Here is a 19,667-nt window from a genome sequence, read left to right on the forward strand (position 1 = left end):
CAGTCTCGATTGAAAGCGTTCACACATCGGTCACGTGAATGACATCATTTCTAGCCAACCAACGTTTAGTAAATTGACCCTAGAGAGGTGACGAGGCGGGGCCTACATATATTATTGACGTCATAAAAGTTGTTTACGACAAAAAAATCGTCCTCAAACGGTAGATTTTTCGCATTTTACATGCGATCTTATCGTGCAAATGCAAAATAACCTTGGTAGATGTGGGTGCCAACATATATATTTGGTCCAGTGTTAATGAAATGTTCAAGGAAAACGACTTTAAATGAAATTTTCCTCTCGAAAGTATGTCCTTGTTTTTTTCTCGTCTTGAAAAAAAATACCCATTGTGTGCAAATGAGCTGCCAGTCCATGAAGCGTGAACAAGTAGGTTGGATTATTCCATTTTACCGCCGTCAGAGGAGAGGACGGTATGACATGATCATTACCTCAAAAAGACATTCCACAACGAAGAATACAGTTTATTTTGGGTTTGTTGAAATCCAATTTTCACCATCGACGTTGAAGATATAAATAACAACAATACAAACAATACGTGTTAATTTGATCTTTGTCCAGGCGACGAGTGATTGAGCGCCATTAAGTTGGTCGGCTTCCAAATGTTAAAACAATCAAAGGAAATGACATACTTTGACCCTCAAAAGGTCAGTGTTCTTTCAATAGGCTTCCCAAATTAAACAAAAAAAATGAAAACAACAACAAAACTGTTTGTATACAAAATATTTTGTTTTACATACACACTACCATTGTTTTTAGAGAATTGTTTCGAGACTATGAGTTCAAGTTCACGATTCCAATTTTAGTATCGCATCGGTCTGTTAGATCTTTTACCGCTAATTTGTTAGTGATCTGATGTTGGATCACTGGTGACCCGGACAGAAGACCACCATGTCGAATAATACACAGGCTCGGACTCTGGAGCCCGGGAAAGTAGGACGATCTGTCAGGGGACTAATACACGTTTCTTATAGCAAGCACGGCGCAAAATACCGGCGTACGCAACCCGCTATTGTCTATACTTGAACCATTATAGCAACAATAACAATAATTTTGGTTTGAATAACTAAATTGGATTTTCAGGACAAAGATACTTTTGAGATTTATTATTCAACGGGAATCAACATCAACACAGATCAAACATAACGTCCACCGATGAACTTTGCTAGAACATCGATGTGCCACTTTGACTGTCATGTCCAGGCCTAGTATTTACAATTAATACGGAAACAACGATCCGACGAAGCAAGGAATAAAGATATGACAGACATATAGGCACGGTCATCGTACGCACTGTCTCCACACTGAGTTACGTAACAAAATAAATACTGTGCACAACGAAAATGTTACATTGGTATTACGTTAGTGAAAAATAGAATAATAACACTTATAATTTAATGGCGCCAAAAAGTGAAAGATGGAGATTGCAGAATGGACATGATGGCACTGTATTCTCACCATCGATTAGCCTGGAATATCAGTATGGACCGACTGAAGGACACTGCACTGGGTGGTCACCAGACTGCCAGTGAGTTCTCACTGTCCTTGCTCTTTTTGCGTTTTGAATCACGTTCCGCACAGTTCGATGACTATTTCGACAGAGGATTTGGATTCTAAACTTACAAAAACGTAACACGAAACATTTGTTGCAACAGTTTCAAACCTGTGTGAAAGATGACTGAGAAATAGTCTTGGCCGCCTTTGCCCCATCAATTTCTGAGTTGTTCATCGGGCGAGGAACGTTGTACACTATTTTAGACGACGCACTTGGGCCACCAATAAGCAATGCGTGTTTTTGCGATTTTGCCACACCTGGTGCCGTAAAGTAAATTACCACAATTCAGTCCAAGCTATAATTTAAACTCATACTGATTTATTAGCTTACACTACATTTATTTCATTTTCAGTTTACCCACGGTTACTAACCGTGGTTTACCCATGAACTGAACATTTTAAAGAACATTTAGAAACTAAAACTGCTCGTTGAAAACTGTCCAACCAATCGCACTGTGTATTTTACGTCACTAGACTAGTGTGGGTGAATATAATTTCTAAATGATCTTAGCATATCAGCAATCAGGTTTCGCATTCGATGAAATCAGGGCACCCAACAGCAAATCACAACTCGTGTTTGAATTTGAATCTACATTTAAAAATATTACAGTTAACAACATCCTTGGGTAATCCGAAACAGTGTCTGAATCAACTATTAAACAATTTATTGTTTGTTAACGAGCTTACAACAAAACATCCGTGTTTAATTTTTCATGAACGGTTATCACGGAGTACTGTAGCCACGGTATACATTCAGGCCATAATACCACACTCTTTCATATATTGCCAAACAATACTGTGTAACACAATAGTGTATTTTTAATCTACAGTAAGTGAACAAAATATCAGATTCGGATGTTACTAGCAATGAATTAGTGGATTTGTTTTTACTTCGCACTTCGCAAGGACAACTTAAACTTGCCCTCTGATAATACGCACTTCAATGTTAGCCGCATATCACCTTGCAACTGTTAACACTACTGAAAAAGTAGCACGAACAGATTGAAACCACTCGCGCACTGAACTATTACCTAGTTATTGCATATTTGATTAGAACAGGGTAAGAAAGCATCCATGAACAGGGTAAGGAAGCATCCGTGTATAAGCCGCGTAAGTTAATTGGACCATGACGTCATCACCGTTGCCTGAAAATGCCGAGTTAAATTCATGGGCTTATTTGTGTTTAGTGTTTTTAAAAATGTATTTGAACAGTTTTTGGTGTTTTTTATGGCCTCACTGCTATCATGCGTGATGTCAACAGGATTATATTTTCGTAACATTTGATTATCGTGACAACATCGACACACCAACCACCACCACTATACGTCCGTGATTCGGACAGATCCTGCAGGTAGCATAGTACTACTTTCATGGAAGGATTATCCCCGACGCATATCTCAATGAAAATATATAATATGCCGAGACACCTAAACGATGTCTGACGCAAAATATCGAGCTGCATATGTGTAAATTTGACAAGGACAAGGACGTATTCCGAGACAGCCCGAGCATCGCGACGCAAAACACCTATTGACCTTTATAGGATAGGATATTTCATTTGCAATGTACACAAAAACAGTAAAACAAAATTAAACAATTATATGTGAAATCAGTGGTTTTGGTTTGATGCAATAAATATATAATTGTATTCAATGATGCTACAAGTACAATTAGTGAAAAATATAAATATGATAATGCGCTAGAAGGTGAGTTAATGTGATAAAAACTGGTTGTAAACAGCAATAGATGTTCTCTCCAGACGTAACGCTGCAATCAATGATCACACTACAAACTCCGGGTGAATGAAAACGCAGGTAAAAGTACAACCAGTTACGTGTCCGATCAATCCCGGAAATACAATAATCCCTGAACATGAGCTTACTACATTTGAACTATAAACATTATATTTTTGTCACGACATTTCGTGATTGGTCGTCAACGTTGTCCTAACAAAAGATTGCTAGCAGTAAACACAATACAAGAAAGTTAAGGACTCGGCATCAGCGCATGCGCCGCATCCTTGGGGACAGCAGGCAAAATGTTGACGAGTTTGCAAAGTCTGAGTGGCTGGCTCGACTTACACTTTCCCTTGATTTGACCTTTGTATCCAGGGATGGACCATTATACCTTAGGAGGATTCATGATATTTTGTTTCTGGCTGCAAGTAACTACTTTATGCAGAGCAAAGTATGCCGGGTAATATTCTGACATCATGTTGTATTACCCTATTATATGTAACAGAAGTTTCGTGTATTGTCACGAACAGATAGAGGGTGTGCTGATTTTCCATTAGAAAACGAAAATCAGTCTGAAACATATACACGTTCACGAAATGACCTCCGTTAATGATGATCTTTTTGCGACTAAGATATAGTGGTAATAATAGCTTCAAACTAACTCCTTGGTGTATTTAAAAAAATCGTACCCGCATCCCGACACCAAACCGTTGATAAAATCACATACACTATTTATTTTACATTTATTTTCTTTCTTATCCCATGGACCTACCAGTAGGTACATCCGCACCGACCCGTGATTATAAAGCTGTGAAACAAAACAACAAACAAACAAACAAACAAACACATAAAGTGTCGGTCGGTTTTTTGGAAATTTACCACGGTAAAACATGGAAGGTACTAACGTTAGTACCTTCCATGGGTAAAACAAGTCTTTTAGCTAGCATGTCATTTTAGCTAATTTAGCTAACATGTAATTTCGCTAATTCAAGATGTCGCTAATTTAAAATAAAGTACATTCTCATAATGAGATTGTTGGAATTTTAGCTAAATTTTGTTAAGATTTTGTTAATTCAGTGAAGTTGAGTCAAATTCGCTAAAATGGCATGTAGCTATTTCAGTGTGTTTTACAGTATTGTGCTATCTACAACGAAGCAGCGACGAGACGTCACACGCGACAGCTCGATGTTGAATCTCACCGGGTGTGCTGCGAGACTAAAAAGGTGTGGTCGAAATTACCTCAATTTGAATACAATGAATAATGGTATAAATGCGCAATGGCTATTTTTAGAATCATATCGTAAGCCATGCAGCTTTGCCTTTTTATGTAAATGATCTACTCATCATGTTTGACTCCTTTGCGCGAAGCACACAATGGGAGTCTTTGCAGTTTTGCGTCTGAGTCTGTGTCTGCCGGGGTGCGTGCGTATGTGTGTGTGTGTTACCAACGTTGTGACGACGTGTATGTGTGTGTGCGTGGGGGGGGGGGTCTTTACCACTGATACATGTATTTCAAAAAACGAGTATCAGATTTTATGAAAGTTGGTACATAGATGCTCTGGGATATTGCGCAGACCTGATTGGTTTTTGATTGAAATCTATGCTTATTAATACCCTAATTTGCTTTAAGTTACCAATTAGCCAATTAACTATATAATATATATGGTCATGTGACCTCAATGTGCATAACTGTAATATTGCAGATGCTACTAGTGCTATAATTTTAATATCCAGCTACTTGGAACCACGCTGATCATTGCTTGCAGTCATATTTTTTAATGCTGTATTTGCTCTAATAGAAACACACATACTGTAGAATACTTTATTTTCGCTTGGAATTAATTTTCGCTGTTTTCGCTAGAGGAATGATTCAGTGAAAATAAAATCCATACAAAATAATACATTATTCCTTATCTGTACTACATGACTCCGATACCTTCGGCACGACACGTCTTTCTAAAATTTCTTTGATTTTTTAAATATCTACGTTTAACTAAAAAAAACAAAAACAGACTTAAGTCGACCGGTCGGAGCAGACGACAGAACCGACGTTTTTTTATATAATTTTATATATATATTTTTTTTGTATTTGTGTGACAGTTCTGGGCACTGGTACATAATTTGTTGGTTATTGCATAAGATAAATAACCGTGCTTGCAGTGCGTTTTGCCACAGATACCATATAGCATGTTTGGTATTACGTGAAAGGGTATGACCATCTCTATCCAGTGTCAACAGGCGTCAACCAGGCCCGGTTGAGCAAAAGCAAAATTTGTTTCAGTAAGTGAATAAAACGGCATTACACCATGTCTCGTGCTTAATTTGTAATTTAAAAAAAAGAATATGAAATCGTCTAAGAATAATGAAATACTAATAGGAACACGTTTAATAATCGCTGCTAGCTAGCATCCGTTTTTCTACACAAAATTGTCAACTAATTGAAGCAGCCCAGGGTCTCACAATGTGTGTGTGTAACAGAAAGTGTTATATGATTATATGGATTAACATGTGTCATTGTGTTGCCACACCCAACGCCTCGCACGCTATGTTCAATTAGAGAACAGACGTGACAATTGAAAGTCGGTCATTGACCTCTTCAGAGAGTATAAACTGATGCATTGCTCATGGAAGGGAATACGTCATAAGATAGACGGAACTGGCATTTAACACTTATCGGCTAAATAATGGCGGCTGTTGTAATCAATTAAATTGAATATATACATGTCGTATATCACAGTCTCTCTATCACCGGTCTCGAAATTGATAGTAGGGAGTCGTGACATTCACAAGATGCTGGTCATAAGTGTGACATTTACACTTGAAACAGCACAGCTACACATGATGCAATTAATCATCATTCACGACATACAAGTAGTAATAATAATTTGTATTGCGTTCATATCCTTATTATCCAGTCCAAAAAATAATGGAGACAAATAAAATGAAATAAGATAAATTGTTTATCACATTTGTCTTCATTTGGTGAAATATTTTGTTAACTAATACATCTACATAACCTTATCTTGAGTTAGCTGACTTTCATCTTTTGAAACGGCTCTAGTATTTATGATGACATTTGTATTATTATTTTTTCATCTTTATTATTTAAGAAGTATTTTTTTTATTTTTGCTAAATGTAGGGGTGTTAACAATCTGATTAAAATCTGATGTAGTGTACGGGCTTTAATTATTTTGGCTATAAAGATGAAAGTCAGCTAACTCAAGATAAGGTTATGTAGATGTATTAGTTAACAAAATATTTCACCAAATGAAGACAAATGTGATTTTAATCAGATTGGGGTGTTAACAGCTGGTAAAGTTTTTTTTTTTTTTCTTAACAGAAAATGTTCTTCATCTTCTATGGCGTTCTTCTCACACAATAAACGCGTTCTGTCAGATATATCTGTGTTATTATATCTCCCAGCCTCTCTGTGAGCACTAATCCTTTATGTTGTCATTGATGACCTGTGATGGGTGTTTTGACTTTGTGTAAGTAGTTCTCAAAGTCAAAGTCTGTTTTCAGCTCTCTCGGGCTGTAAGAGAATTTTTAGGCATTTTGTTTATTCTAGACCAGTATTTGATCATTTGTTTTATACCTGCTGTAATTAATGGTTACGTTCCCAATTCTAAAAGACATGCCACACTGGTCGCGTTGCTGTTAACTTTGAGTAGATATTTGCAGTATATTTGATGTGTATTTGTTCCATTGGTGACATGAGTATTAGTCATGACATAGTATTAGTCATGTTTGTTTTCTTTTCTGTTTTGAAGGAATCGCAACATTTATGAGCAGTGATGCTGCTACGTCCATAGTACAGACATTACTCATTGCCTATGTTGGTTGTATTTACAAGTTACGACGTATATTTTTATTTTCAGTTTCGTCCTCGGTGACGAGGGTTTTAAAAATGGAAACAGAAAATACGGAATTTCCCAATATTCAAATTTGTATTCTGACCTCACCGTTCCAACATCTATTATTGTGTTTGCGTTCTCTTAGCGCAATTTACGCCGACGTAACTTTTTTAACTGAGAACATGGTATATTAATGAAAAAACTGACTAATTTTCAAATTATGCCATCCTCGTATATGACCGAGTCACTCGCCAGGGGTGATGCCTGTCATAGAAGCTGCCTCCGAGCCCTACGTGGCATAATTATGGCTAGCATCTTGTATAGAGACCGACTACCAATACAAAAGACGCAGTTTAAACGCAGCTTAAGAGAAAAAAGTTACATTCACCTCAAAAATCTCAAATTCGGCGATTAGAACTGTCTGACACTAACAAGTATGCAAATTACAAATCTACACGTGCATAAACTGAAAGTACGGGTATTACTAATATCCACATAAAAATTATGACGGTAACTAATACGCATATGAAAACAATTTCGGTGATTACTAGTCTGCAGATGAGTAAAATTGTGGCTGATTACTAGTATACATAGAAACAGAACACCGGCATACTTTGCGTATGTTTTTATCGTTTATATGTTTTCATAATTCCGATATTGTGTCAGGTGTTCGTTATACATCACTGAAAACATTACGTAGCTATCACTGGTGATGCAATGTATTATGCTACACTCTGCTCTGACCTCAACTAGATCAGGTATTTTCGCACTGAGCCAGGCCGGAAAGGCGGGAAACACCATCGAATTAATATGCATATATTGAGCTTTGTTCAAACTGTCCATTTTTTGTTATTCTTGGCAAACACAAATTGTTTTTAAGATGTCATTTACTATAAAAAAACAAAAAAAAAAAACATTCAAATTCATAATAACTCATTACAAATTTAGTATTTCCAAAACTTTGCAGTAGACATTTTTCCGCACTCCGTCCAATCTTAGCTGCAGCCAAGAATGCATGCCTCGGCGAAGACGGATTCTCCTACGCAATAGTCGACCCTAATGTGACGCCATGCACATTGACAGGTGTTTACTGATATGCGCACTCGCTAACGAATCATGCACGGTGTTTGATGAGAGCGGTGATTAGTCCTCCAATAAAATAATGTCATCTGAGTGACTGACTAAGCGCAAATTTATTATGCAGGTAAAAAAATAAAAAATAAATAAAAATTATGCAGATTCATTTCGTCGTTCAAATGGATTTGAAAATTATTATGTAGTCGATAGCGTGTTCTATATGACGTCGCCAGTAGTAAGTCAATATCATGAACGAATTACAAACCCAAGTAACCCACGTTATTCTTAGTTATTTACCAATATTTGAACACTACATTGAGACCATGATACAACGACAGTACGAAATAAAAAGAAGGGACAAACTGAAGTTATTAATTTTAATTTATCCACACACAAAATGCGATGAATAGAACGACCTTGAAGCAAAAGATAAACAAAAAACAGATTTGATAAACAATACTTGCAAAAAATATGTGAGGAATCCGAAATGAACGTGCAATTTTACGATGACAATAAGATTTACACATTTAGTCAGTATTAATTTTAAACATTAAATACCAATAAAATAAATAGAATAATCATATGATTGAAAAGACATAAGTGTTTATAAATTGTTTGTATCGTCAATCGTACTGTGAACATGGTAACATGTAAATAATACAAAGTCATAAAAAGGGAATTTATGGAAACTGAACGACCCATTTTAGATGAATAACAGCCGACACAATCAAGCCTGACATCAAACGTGCAGGCGGCCCTGAGGTTGTCCGGGCAATGTTCTTTCGGTTAGCGAGCCGGTGATGCAACGCAATAAACGTGTCGATTGTCGAGCTCGTCTGAAAATCGGGGACTTGATGACCGCGGCTAGATCTGTAATAAACATAACCGGATATATTAACACACGAATTCCATTCTCTGCTTATGTGACGCCGTGTCCTGTCTCTCCCGCCCGCTACTGAATGTCACGGTGACATCATGTCCTCCCCCGCTAATGTGACATTGTGGTCCGCCCTCTCCCCGTTCCGCTGGTGCGACACCACCCTTCAACCAATATATGTGACTTCGTTCCCCGCTACCTTCCTTTCTAATGTTAGATCCTGCCCCCTAATTTGACATCATGACCCTTCCCTACCCGCCCGCTAGTATGACAACGTGCTCGCATTCTAAAATGTCCTCAAGTTATACACACATCACGAACATTTAAATACATGTATTCAATTTAATATGGTATCACTTTACTCGTAATTTTGGAAATAAAAAAAAATATTAATACTGCGTGATCATTTTTAGGATAATTTCATAAACACAATATGAGCTAACAGCATTGTGAGAACTCAGATTGGGAAATAACAATAGTGACATATTTGTCATGATATGTATTTATTTTATTCTATGTAACTACACACTACATTTAGATATAAGGAAATGTCATCATTTTAGAAAGCAACGATTATAAAGTTCACAACATGACTACAGGATACTATATATGATAAATAACTTTCTCTCGAAAGGACACAACTTGTTTTACTCATCATCCAAAACAGTATATCGTTTTCATTTTCGGTATCATAAACATTTCGATGTGATATTATTCTATTATTATTATATATTATTGTCATGAATTAGTTTACGCGTATCTGTTGACCGACTTAATTAGCTGATTACGAGCGAATTGCTGTGTTATGTCTGTCATCGTTTAGGCCTATTTGAAGTTTTGGACGGAACTTGGCTCAGTGATTTGGAACTAATTACGAGATAACCGTCGCTATTCAGACTACTCTTTCTGACAGTTGGTATCCGTAGTTATTAATGTAGTGAACGATTAATCAAAATATGAAGTATTCAGTAATTAGTGTGATTGGCTTTATGATTGAATGTTACGTCTTAGAGTACTGTATTGTAATTGGTTAAGGTTTTGAAAATGAATAAAGAGAGTTTGAGTTGGTCTTGGCGAGTACAGCACGACAGACGCAGTCTTAGTCCAGTCCTGGAGAGTCTTAGTCCAGTCCTGTAGCGTCTTGAGCGAGTCTTGAGTCAGCCTGGCGATAGTCTTGGGTATTTTTCCCCAGGGCGCTGTGTCTTATAGAGTGCTCGACTGATCGACTAAGACGAAAGTTGAAACGTATTTCGTTGTGTGTGTCTTATTTGACTGTAAAGTATAAGTGACTTTCCCGATCCCGTACCTCAAGGGGACGCGATAGAGAGACGAGACGTGACCCCCTCCTGACACGTGTGGATAACCCTAGAGAGAAGAATTTCACCCCTGATATTATTATGACTTATTCTTATAAGTGTTTTAAATTTGTTCTGTAATGCTCTTCTGAGTTTGAACCGTGACTTCAACTTGAATAATACCTTTCCGGAGACGTGATTTTGAATCCGCCTCGGCTCTATTTAATTCTTTTGTAGAAATTTGTGTATTTATTTTACGATCATCGATTTATATTTTATCATGATTATACCTATAACTTACAACCAACTAGAGCATATTTTATCAAGCACTGTTTTATCAAGAAACAACAACTTAAATATTTCAACCGGGTAACAAACTCTGATAACACATTACTAAGAGAAGCCTACTTAGTAAATAAGAATGTAAAAAGTAAATGGTTTACAAGTGTAGAAACCCTCATGCAAGATATAGATGTTGTCACCATTGTAAACTCAAGTGAAAAAATAATTAAGAAAAATTTAGACTTTATTCATAAAAAAATAAACAAATCATTTGAGAACCAATGGATCTTAGACATGCATAATGATAATAGAAAAAAAACCTTGGCTAAAAACAAACTAAGAACATACAGACTTTTCAAACAAGATTTAATAATTGAAAATTACCTAATTAATATGCAGAACCATGGTCCTAGAAGGTCAATTGCAAAATTCAGGACAAGCAACCATGACCTTAAAATTGAGAAAGGCAGACATAATAATATGCCGCTGGATAAAAGAACATGTGATATGTGCAGCCAAAATATAGTTGAGGATGAGCAACATTTTGTAATGAAATGTCCAGCTTACAGTCACCATAGGGACAAATTATTCCTGACTGCACAAAATAAAGTTCCAAATTTTGATAAAGAAAATAGTCAGAATAAATTCATTTTGATTATGGCAAACCATACTCTAGCACCAGCATTAGCTGTTTTCTTAAAAAACAGCTATGGAACAAAACAGCAACAACTATCAGTGTATTAGGCTACATTTTGTGTTCATTCCATATTCTGTATTCACCATTGGCTGCAAATTGTCTTTATTGTTTTTGATTTGTTTTATTTTTTTTAGAAAAGTTTTTATTTTTTGTTTTACTTTTTAGATTGTAGTTTTTTTTAAATTTCTTTCTGTAAGACCCTTTTTATCCTTTCCTAAGGATTTTATGCGTCTAATAAAAAATAAATATTCCCCCTTTTTATTCCATCAACGAGATCAGTGTTGCCATGCTAATAAGGTATGTCCGTGCAATCGTTTATTTTATTTCTTCTCCGTCGGCAACATCAATGGTTCGCCCTTTAAACGCAAACACGTGCCCCACGTTCCATTGCACGTGATTGTGACGCAATATGACACGTACTGTACGTGCATGTACACATTTACACGTATCTCGACTTATTTTTCAATTTCACGTCATCTTGTTGATGCATGGGATGCGTTTCTGGCATAATTTCCATATTTGTTTTTAATCATAGATTTAAAAAAATGGCTATTGATGCGAAGAATGAAGGAATACACATATCATGCCTAATACGTCATCATGTCACGACTATATGACATACGGTATGATAGCATACATGAATAGACCTATCAATGTTATGTTTACATGTGCACAACCCAACATTCTAATGAGTTCTCACTCTATACTACTATACTGTTTATGGCTTAATATTACATAGATAAAAATACGTAGATTTGGCAAAAAATATATTTACCCTATTTTGGGGGGGATTTAGGCCAAAACAAAGTTCTTACCCCTATTTCTTCGTCACGTGAAGCACAGTCCCTTTGCGCGTGAAGACAGCTAAACTAACCTATTATGTTTAGCCTCACACCCCTCCGTTACGATTTGTGACCGAAGATTTTACGATCCACGTATGCACAAATAAAAAAAATATTATCTACCACGCGGAGATTTCATTATTTAGAGGTTTTATTTCAAATTCTTTCCGCCATGGATTGTACTAAAATGGAACTCAGCTTTTCACTGATCTTTGTTACACATCACGAAAAATGCGCTTTTTTGTCTGCAGCCTTATTTTGCTCGAATATTGTGTTTGCGTTCTCGAGTGCTCTCTCTATGGTACAACTGAAATTCAAAGAAGATGGACGATGATGAGCTAACTAATACCTTAGAGGATGTCTTATACATTCGAGAATGTTTGTTTATCCTTTGTTATTATAATTGAGGAAACGCATTGTCGTTAATAGGACAATTCCCCGTCCTTTATAACTGTCAGTTCCTCTATATTATGGGACTATGGTTAATCGCAGTTTCGATTTTTTCGCGGTCGATCCTTATGGAATCTTACTAAGCCATCCTTGTGGAATCACCTGATTATATATTTGAATGACACCTGTACTGATGTGCTACGCGATCCACATCTCCCTGCCGTGGTTATCGAACTAGTTATCATTTCCATCGGCTCGCTGCGGCCTTGAACCGACGGGCGAGCATCATGGGTAGCCACTGCCACATACGCCGAGCACGTAAAATGAGTCACGTAGGGACAGGTCAAAGCCCGGTCGGTCATTCAGACAATATCAAGTGATCACCAGTAGAATCGTGAAAAGGGACCAAAATATGAACAAACGTGTAAAATATATGTTCTATTCACGATGTTCATGTTTCGTAAAATTAGTTAAGCCTGACTGTGAATGAAAATATCGTAGAAATGCACCACTTGAAATATTTATCACCGGCTATCAACTTTCAATAAGGTGTGGTTCACACGAGTGCACCGCTCGCAAATCGTATGTCACTCATATTTCAAACCTGTTATCTGCTTTGTCGGGCACATTTTATCACCGAATTCGAATTAATTTTGCGTAGATAAATAGCAAATCTCACTGTGCTATTGAGATGAAACGGTTTGCCGCAGCCTATTGCTTGATTCAGTCGATTTGATAACACGTAAAACCATGACAATACGAGAATAAGAGCATAAACAAGTTTACATCGTCGATTTTATTATTACGCGGCGACCTCCACGAGTTAACCTGCAAAACTCCCTGTTCCTGTATGGATCAACACGTCCTTGGTAAATAGAATATAATAGATATTTTATTTGGAACGTAAACAACAGGAGGTTGCGTAAAGTCTCGCATAAACAAAACAACAAATAAACCAAAAATTATTTGAACATTAAAAACAAACTGTGATAATTTTTTTAAGAATAAACAGGCACTATACGTGAAAGACAAAAAAATAAACAGCTCATCCTTATTTTTAAGGCTATGGACATAAACATATACGTGCATATACGTCAGAACAGCATAACGAAAATTTCCAATGAGTCTACGGCTTGGTAAGACAGGTAACTTGTTATAACATCGTCGTGCATTCTAGTATGCGCCAAATGTCCCACTCTCTCACTATACGCAGTGATGTAATACACGTAAGTATCACGTGCACATTCACAAGGTTACACTGACTCAAATTAATTTACAATTTAAGTAGACGATGTCCTAAGGCATTTTTCGCCGCTCTCATGTTAGAAATATCAAGAGATTGTCTCTTACTTGGAAAGCAGTACAATCAATTATACATTCGTAGTCTGAGTAGGCAATTTCTATAGACCAGTGTGATGACGCTTATAAATATATTATTTAATGAGTCCACAAAATATTCCTAGAATAAAACTATCAGATAATTTGGATAACGAAACCTGTCTACACGAAAATATTATACGAAGTGAAAGCTAATCTAATCGGGTTAACTGGCTAGTACGTGGATCATTGTAATTACAATCAAAACATTTTGCAATCCACTGTATACATTCAGAGATATTATTATATGGAAATCATCTTATCAGAAAGTCACGCATTATAATTTCACCGAATACAGGGTATTGTCCAGTCACAAAATATTCGACACACTCGACAATGCATATACAACTGTTTACAATATCGTATGTTTGAACTCCTATCTAATGTATTTCCATGATTTGTCAAATGAGTTGTCGTACGAGACACAGGCACTTACAACAAGAGTTTTGGGCTGGGTTAGGGTTAACTAACACTAGTATGCTACATAAACTATAATTTACTGGAGTTATATAACCCAAACCCGAAACTAATGTTGGAAATGCCCGTGGTAGAGGCAGAATAAAAAATGCAATTTGCCATTAAACTATGAACTCACTTCAAAAGATATAATATAATAGCTGCCATGAGGCCCCACACCGTCATAGCAAATAAATGATTTAAGTTTTTAATATTTTGTAGTTTGTAAGATTAGTTTAGTTTTCCAGTGACGGCACTTTTTGTCAATTTCGATCACAATATAATCAGCTTCAATCTATCGCCTCCGCCTTGAATTAAAAAGATTCACTGAGCTGGGCTAGGGGTTAATATGTGAAAGAATGCAGGGGAACCTTTTGACAACGAATGGGTGAGCTGGGTCGGAGTACAGTGTGGGGAGACAGCAAGGGGAACCAATTGACAACGAATGGGTGAGTTGGGCTGGAGTACAGTGTGAGGAGACAGCAAGGGGAACCAATTGACGACGAATGGGTGAGTTGGGCTGGAGTACAGTGTGGGGAGACAGCAAGGGGAACCTATGGACAACGAATGGGTGAGTTGGACTGGAGTACAGTGTGGGGAGACAGCAAGGGGAACCAATTGACAACGAATGGGTGAGTTGGGCTGGAGTACAGTGTGAGGAGACAGCAAGGGGAACCAATTGACGACGAATGGGTGAGTTGGACTGGAGTACAGTGTGGGGAGACAGCAAGGGGAACCAATTGACAACGAATGGGTGAGTTGGGCTGGAGTACAGTGTGAGGAGACAGCAAGGGGAACCAATTGACAACGAATGGGTGAGTTGGGCTGGAGTACAGTGTGAGGAGACAGCAAGGGGAACCAATTGACAACGAATGGGTGAGTTGGGCTGGAGTACAGTGTGAGGAGACAGCAAGGGGAACCAATTGACAACGAATGGGTGAGTTGGGCTGGAGTACAGTGTGGGGAGACAGCAAGGGGAACCAATTGACAACGAATGGGTGAGTTGGGCTGGAGTACAGTGTGAGGAGACAGCAAGGGGAACCAATTGACGACGAATGGGTGAGTTGGGCTGGGGTACAGTGTGGGGAGACAGCAAGGGGAACCAATTGACAACGAATGGGTGATGGGTGAGTTGGGCTGGAGTACAGTGTGAGGAGACAGCAAGGGGAACCAATTGACGACGAATGGGTGAGTTGGGCTGGAGTACAGTGTGGGGAGACAGCAAGGGGAACCAATTGACAACGAATGGGTGAGTTGGGCTGGAGTACAGTGTGAGGAGACAGCAAGGGGAACCAATTGACGACGAATGGGTGAGTTGGGCTGGAGTACAGTGTGGGGAGACAGCAAGGGGAACCAATTGACGACGAATGGGTGAGTTGGACTGGAGTACAGTGTGGGGAGACAGCAAGGGGAACCAATTGACGACGAATGGGTGAGTTGGGCTGGAGTACAGTGTGGGGAGACAGCAAGGGGAACCAATTGACGACGAATGAGTGAGTTGGGCTGGAGTACAGTGTGGGAAAAAAGCAGGGAAAACATATTGACAATGAATGGGTGAGCTGGGCTGGGTGCAATGTGGGAAGAAAGCGGGGAAAACATATTGACAACGAATGGGTGAGCTGGGCTGAGTGCAATGTGGGAAAAAAACAGGAAGAATACAATGATAACGAATGGATGAGCTGGATTGGGGTGCAATGTGGGACGAAAGCAGGGGGAAAAGAAAGATTTATTCAGAATTTCAATAGCTGTTGCTGAATATGTCATCATGAAGATCGTTCTTTGGCATTTGACCTAACACACCCTTTGTTTCGAAAGAATTGCATAATTATTGACATAGACACAAGACACCTTGTTTTGAGAAAAATCTATGAGTATGAAAAGATGCAAAAACAATAGGAATCACTGTTAATGCGTTTTTTTTATAAAGAATAAATAGTGTCCAACATAAATTTTTAATAATTCGGGACATCCTTAATTACCAATCTCATAAGTACATATGACTGTTTCAACAGATGCAAGTAAACACAATTTTGAGATGCGGTCTGACAGGGAAACCAATGGCGGGAAAAGTAGTTCGCTGATGAAATATTTTTTTTATCTGGTTTATGTGAACAATACATATTATAAAATCATAAAATCGTACAAGTCATGGAAATTTGGTATGTTTTAATGGTAGTTAACTACATTAATGTGTGCCAGTAGTAGTATTTGTAAATAGAATACAAGAGTTGATCTGTGCTATGTACTATGCTTTGAAGTCTGAGTATAAGGGTATAAGGTTTAAGGCAGTTATATGAGGCAAACCAATGAAAATGACGTCACATGAATGACCTATGATCTAATGATGTAGGTGATCAATAAATACATTCCAACGTTAAATTGCTGAATTGCATGTCTGAGAAAGTTGAAGTACTGTAGAATACTTTATTTTCGCTTGGAATTTATTTTCGCTATTTTCGCTGAAGGGATGATTCCGTGAAAATAAAATCCAGCGAATATACTTTTTTTCCTATATTTCACATTAAACTCATCAGAAATCAGTGAAAATAAATTCCATACAAAACGCCCAAAAAGCCTTTTCAGCGAAAATTTATTTTAGCGAAAATAAAGTATTCCACAGTAAATAATTATGGCAACCAGTTACCAGCCAGTGAAGGTCTCAGTACATTGTGTTAGCAAATATGTTGTTACAGCGCCATGTACAAATAAGAACCCTTTTATTCTAATTACATCGATTTATGCAAACATTTTGCCATTCCTAAAATTGGACTGCCTAGACATAACAATTGTATTCAAATGTATCAGTAAACACGTATGACTGATTCTATATCCTGGAAGAAATGTTACTTTATGTTCCTGAGTGGGTTCTCAGAAAAAACGTCTATTCAGTTTAAATTGGGCATTTCCTGTATTATTGTAGAACATTTTCATTTTCACCACACATAGACTTTTTAATAGCAATGTTAATGATTACTAAAATACCTTCAAACAAGAAGCATAGGACTGATATTTGTCTTCTATTTAAGATGCACAACAGGAAAATTATGTGATCCACAATATTAAAGTTCATAATACCCAGAGCAAATAAACGTGATATTACATCTGTGTTTTGTAGTCTGATTACATGTAATTCTAGAGCACCTCTGTACAATTCATATCTGATTTTTTGAGATAACAGAAATTGGCTAATAAAAATTAAATAATCAATAAGCATGGTTTTCAACATTAATCATGTCTGTGGATTACCCCAGAGCATATATGAACCAAATTTCAATGAAATGTGATGAGTATGTATATTATGTAAATTAGGTAATCAGTATGCTTGAATTTCAAACCAAAACTAATCAGGGATATAGCATTGTCCTCAGGCACTCATATACCAAGTCTTATTGGTATGCAATAATTGTTTTTAGATACTTAGTACAAGTGGAAAAATTGGTTAATATTAAATTATTATGAAAATTAGATAACAATTATTGTTATAATTATACCCAAAATTTACTAGGTCGTAACATTGTCTTAGAGCATTTATGTAGCATGATTCATAGAATAAGATAATTACTACTTGAGATAACAATGGAAAAGTTAAAAACTGACTGATTATGCAAATTAATATGTGCAGATTTTAATGTAAAACTAATCAGGTTTGTGTAATGTCACACAGCATCAATAAATAGTTACATTGAAATTTGATGATCAGAGAGATATAGGTGGAAAAGCTGAAAAAGTATGAATTATTATGCAAATTAGGTAATTAATATGAATAGATTTTAACCAAAAACTGATCAGGCATGTGCATTGTCCCAGAGCATCTATGTACCAATTTACATTGAAATGCGAATAGTACCTGAGATGTAAGCTGAAAAGCAGAAAACTGACAAATCATTATGCAAATCAGATAATTAGTATGTGCAGATTTCTAACCACAACTGAGCAGGTTTGAGAATTATCCTAGAGCATCTATGTACCATGTTTCACTGAAATGTGATGATTAGTACTAGAGATATCAGTAGAAAAGCCGAAAAATTACTAATTATTATGCAAATTGGATAATGAATAATATGAATGAATTTTTACCCAAAACTAATCAGGTTTGCGCATAGTCTATATGTGTATCTATATACCTATAATAATAATATCCTTATTGCTGCTATATCCACTTTGGGATACTGATTTTTGATAAATAAAGTAGAAATAAATAAATATTATATTAGTCAAAAGAAAGAAAACAAATTTAAACAAAATTAATATATATATATAGTGTACCCAATGTATATGAAACCTATTATTTAGTAACATGGAATAATTTACTAGTACTCAATTGGTGTTTTTTTACCAACATTCACAGAGTTAGACACATAGCCATCTCATTTAACCCAGCTCAGATTAAACAGTCTGTGTGGAGCAGATTTACATGTCACTATGGTAACGAATGAGAAACCAGTATGTTTGGTTACCGTTAAAACAGATGACTAGATTTTCTATTACACTATAGTTTTATTTTATACTGCTGTTCACAAAACTAAGATAAATGTATATACAGTCACTTAACTACTTCTCGCAAAATAGTTCTCATATTTCAAAAATTTTGTGTGAAATAATGATTGTTAGACAACAGGTTCTGTCTAAAACAGTATTACACACTGGATGAAAAGGTGCAGCCAACAATTTGGCATCAATTTGTTTTCTTTATTTAAAAAAGAACTTAATCAGTTAAACCCTGCATTTATCATATTACTTAGTAGTTCATGGTACTACATGTAGTTAGTGTATTATGTGCAACATACATGACATAAACACATATGGACAGACCATCAACAGTAAGGTGTCTACTTAGAGAGAAATACATTATCTTCAATATAAGCCCCTCTTGCATCGATTCCAACTGACAGCCCAATCGGTTTACTTTAGTCAGCTTATCATCAAAACAAAACAAGTATGGTATTCGCTTGTATAGTTATCTCCTCATACTGTAAGTATTTCCATTATCCAGTCAATTGACATACATCTTCTACCAAGGATTGACATACACGCTGTCAGCAACAGGTGACTGGTATACAATGCACTGAGTGACCAACAGTGACAAAGGGATTGACGGAGACAAGCTTTTATTGTACACCAACATACTTAGTCTTCTGACATATAGCTAACCATCCCCTATACAATTTAAAAATAAAAGCCAACATATATCAAACATGCTTGACTGACTTTCAA

This window comes from Saccoglossus kowalevskii, chromosome 6, assembly GCF_978046115.1.
Source record: "Saccoglossus kowalevskii chromosome 6, keSacKowa6.1, whole genome shotgun sequence".
NCBI classification, from domain to species: domain Eukaryota; kingdom Metazoa; phylum Hemichordata; class Enteropneusta; family Harrimaniidae; genus Saccoglossus; species Saccoglossus kowalevskii.